This window comes from Otolemur garnettii, unplaced genomic scaffold, assembly GCF_000181295.1.
Source record: "Otolemur garnettii isolate 467f Iridium unplaced genomic scaffold, OtoGar3 scaffold00074, whole genome shotgun sequence".
Lineage (NCBI taxonomy): Eukaryota > Metazoa > Chordata > Mammalia > Primates > Galagidae > Otolemur > Otolemur garnettii.
In genome coordinates this window covers 3690949-3695151 of record NW_003852469.1, presented here as the reverse complement: position 1 = coordinate 3695151, position 4203 = coordinate 3690949, and the positions used below count along the sequence as shown (strand labels likewise).

Sequence of the window (4203 nt, the reverse complement as noted above, 5' to 3'; positions counted from 1 at the left end):
TGAGCCTAAGAGTCTGAGGTTTCTGTGAGCTATGATGCCGTGGAACTCTACCAAGGGCGACACAGTGAGACTCTGTCTCAAAAAAAAAAAAAAAAGTAGGAGTTGAAGCCAAACAGCCAAATTCTACCATCAGGAAGTGTGTCAGGGTCCAGCTGACCAAGAATGGCAAGAAAATCACAGCTTTGGTACTCAAGGGTAGTTGTTTGAACTTTATTGAGGGAAAGGTCGAAGTTCCAGTTGCTGAGTTTGATCAGAAAGGTCGTGCTGTTGGTGACATCCTGGAGTCCTATTGAAGGTCGTCAAAATAACAAATGTCTCTCTTTTGGCCCTACACAAAAGCAAGAAGGGATGGCCAAGAGTATAAATTTTGATGATGGAAACACAGAAGTAATATATTTTCATGGGCAAATAAATAAATAAAAAATAAAGCAAAGTAAAGAAAATGCCCCATTCTGCCCTTCCTGAAGCTAGAACTGCTGCCGTCCTCCCTGACCAGAGGAGGAGCTGTTATACCTCAGTCAGTAATTGTACACCAACCCGTAGGTAAATATCCTTCCCCAGAGAAGACAGGGTGTTAATTCTGCAAGAAACGACTGTGCCCACAAATTCTCAGACACCTATGTGAGGCTACAAGGAACAAAAGCATCAAGGAAATATGAAATCGTCAAAAGAACACAATTATTTTCTAATAATTAATTGCAAAGTAATGGAGATCTAGGAATCACCTGACAAAGAATGTCACAATATTGCCTGGAACAGCTAGTGGCCTCTGCCACACCACTGAGCCATGCAGACACAGGCTTCCTCAGTTGCTTATGTTCTGAATGAATGTGCAGAGGTGGATCAGAGATTGGGAGACGAGGGTGCATAGGAGGGACAGGGCTTTGCAAGCTGACTGGCCTGTGATGGTCTGGAAATGACCTTGTAGGGTAGACAAATGTACTGCAGCGGGGTCAGGCTTACCCAAGATGGAATGCTGGGTATATGACTTTCTAGATGTCAAACCTCAGCTCAGTTATTTGACTTCTTTAACTTCTTTTGGTCTTAGTCTCTTCATCTGTAGAATGGGCTGATACTATTGATTTCTCAGGATTAAATGGATAATGCACTTGAACGTTCTTGGTGAATAACAACAGTGTCGTAAAGGAATTTTCTCCTTTCACGTACTTGAGAATCTTCAAAATCACAGGCAGAAAGAAAGCTTTGTTCATAAAGTTGGGTGGGGTCTGCTGTTGGCTGGGACAGACCTTCCATTGAGGCTACCTTATGTCAAGGTAGGTAGACGTGTAACATGCATGAATGAAGAGGGCCCAGGGAAAGGACAGGTGGCAGCTGATGCTCAGCTCAGTGTGAGGAGACACAGGAATGTGGAGAACAGAGCAAACAAGAGCCCAGGTTCCTTCTCCAGGGGGTGCCACCACCCCCTCCTGCCACCTGGCACCACGTGGGAATAGACACCAGAATCGCCTAGATTGCTGATTAAGGGAGAAGTGTGGCCTTTTCATATGAAATCTCCTAATGTTAAAATGCTGGCTACACATTCAAAATCAATTAAAATCACTGTGTCTCTGGGCTGATCTGGCTTATGGGCCACCAGTTTGCAGTTTGCACATTCTGCATTGTGTCCAGCTATGCTGTCCAGTGGCATAGCCATGGCCACAAGTAGCTATTAAAATGAAAATTAATTTAATTTAAATGAAAATAAGCTTAGTGGAAGTGAAAATTAATTTAATGAAATAAAATAAAGAATCAGTGTCTTAGATGCACCAGCCATATTTCAGGTGCCCTGTAGCTATGCAGGACCAGGGGTGACTTGTGTTGGATGGCAGGGTTAGGAATTTCCCACAATGCAGACTGTTCTTTTGCAAAGCACTGCTCCCTCTATGGAAGGGGCATGAAAGAGAGGCTATGTCATGTCAGTGGAGGTTCCCTTTCTTAGATAGACATGTGGTTAGGCTATAGCTGTGCTGATTTATTAGGTATTGTCTCATGGACAGTCTATTAAGCCAGAATAGGGCTCAGAGGAACAACTTCTTCCACCCATCCACCCATCAACTATCTGTCCATCCACCCACCCATCTATCTATCCATCCATCCATCCATATACCCACCTACCCACCCATCTACCCATGCACCTTCCCACCATCATCTGCCATTCCTCCAGCCATTCACCTATCTATCTGTCCATTCATCCATTCATCTATGTACCTATCTATCCATCGTCCATCCATTCCTCCATCTGTCATCCATCATCCATTATCCATCCTATCTATCCACCCACCCATATAGATCCAGCCAGCTGGCCACTTATCCATCCATTCATCCATCCATCTATCTATCCATCCCTCCTCCATCCACCTATCTGTTCATTCATTCATTCATCGATCCATTCACCCACCCTCATCATCCAGTCCCCCACCCCCATCAGACCACCTGTTCATCCATTCATTCATCCATCTTTCCATCCATCCTTGCATGTGTTTATCCATGATCCATCCACCCATTTCCCCACCCACCTACCCATTCATCCAACCATCCATCCATCTATCCTTCTGTGTAACTTTCCATCCATCCATCCATCCATCCATCCACCCACCCACCTACCCACCCATCCATCCATTCAGAATTTGTTTGCTAATTATATACAATGTGATGAGATGAGCGGATGCTATTATATGTTGGATGCTGAAGAAAGTTTCTGTACTCAGAAGCTTACTTTCCAGGAGGAGACATTGTATAAAGAAATAGTGCTGGGAGTTATCTCAGGCAGTCTGCCAGAAGCAAGTACAGGGCCCAGTGGGGCATAATAGACAGAGTGACCAGCCCCACCTGGGGGCTTGGGAGTAGCTGCCCAGAGGGGTGGTGGTGTGAGGGGTCAGAGAGGGCTGGGTGTGCTGGGAGAGGCAGGGGCATGAGCACAGGCACAGAGGCTACAAACAGTGGGACATCTCTGGGGAATGCAAAGGTGACACCCTCTGTGAGGCAGTGGCCTTGGACAGAGAGGAGGGGGATGAAGGGCATTGCCTCCCCGCCTGTCTCTCCAGCCCCCAGGATTCCTTTCTTCCTTTAGTGCCTGATTACCTTAAAGTGGTAAACTCCATTTCTAACCTCTTGAAGGGAAAGAGGGGACGCCTGAGCCTGTGGTCACATGCAGGCAATCAGCTTCCTCCCTGGTTTGACCGCAGTGTCTACATGAGCTAAATGTCCCCCACAGATGTAGAATTTAGCTTAAAGGCCCACAGGTGAGACTGACGGCTACTCACACACAACTGTAGTTGTTTCAATGACTCCTTATCTGCTCAAGTCCTAGAAAGGGTCCTGCTTGGTTTCTTGAGAGACATTGGATGTGCCAGAAGTTGGAGGGAGATGAGTCTGGGTGAGTGACACTCTGGTGGTGGAGAACCCCCAGCACAGGCCTTGGGAAGAGGGGCACAGCTTGTCTGGAGCTCATAAAGCTCTGGATGTGCTGAACAGGTGCCACGAGCCCGTGACTTCTCCACACAACACCTTGTGCTGTAAGGAAGGGCTGTGTGTGAGAAGCTCGTCTCCTGGGGCTGGCACATGAGGTCAATAAAAAACCTGCACTGCCTGCAAACAGAGGGGCTGGCAGGAAGTGAGAACGGGGGAAAAGACCAATTTGATTAAGTGAAAATTCAGAATTTCATTAAATCTTTACAATGTCTAAATGGACTACCTCCAAGACTGTATGGATGAAGCTAATAAATTGCCCCAAAGAGGCCTCTAGGGAACCTGCGTGAGCAGATGGCCAGAAGCTGTGCAGTGTTTTTAGCTACGTGAGCAGTTCTCAGTTCTTTGATCACAGCTGATTCTCTTAAGAGACTAAAACTCCAGAAATACTATTTACACTTTCCTGGCATGTACTTAACCCGTTTTCTGGGCCTCTCTCAGAACTGACACAGATTCGGAGTGAAGGAAGGCCCAGTTGGTGGGGATCCAGTGCATGGGTGTGGTGAGCGTGAGCCTGAAGTGTGGGCTTGGAAAGAGGCGGTAGCCAGCGTCCCCCGAGCTGGGTCTGCAGGCAGAGCTCGGCTTTACGGCTTTACAAAAGTTCTGAAGCTTCTGAGGGACAGGTCCCAGCAGGGAAGGCAAATGTATGCCTGCTGTGGATAATTAGAACTAGGCACAGGACCTTATACACTGAAATGAGTTCTTGCCTTCTGGTCTTTTTTTTTTTTTTTTTTT

General features: G+C 46.7%; 1 protein-coding gene and 1 pseudogene across 1 annotated transcript in view; both read left to right on the top strand.

Annotated features, from left to right (window-relative positions):
• DPYSL2 (dihydropyrimidinase like 2) overlaps positions 1-4203 on the top strand; it is a 102059-nt gene that overhangs the window by 22419 nt on the left and 75437 nt on the right. The gene's annotated exons all lie outside the window — the stretch shown is intronic.
• LOC105887367 overlaps positions 1-4203 on the top strand; it is an 11761-nt pseudogene that overhangs the window by 840 nt on the left and 6718 nt on the right.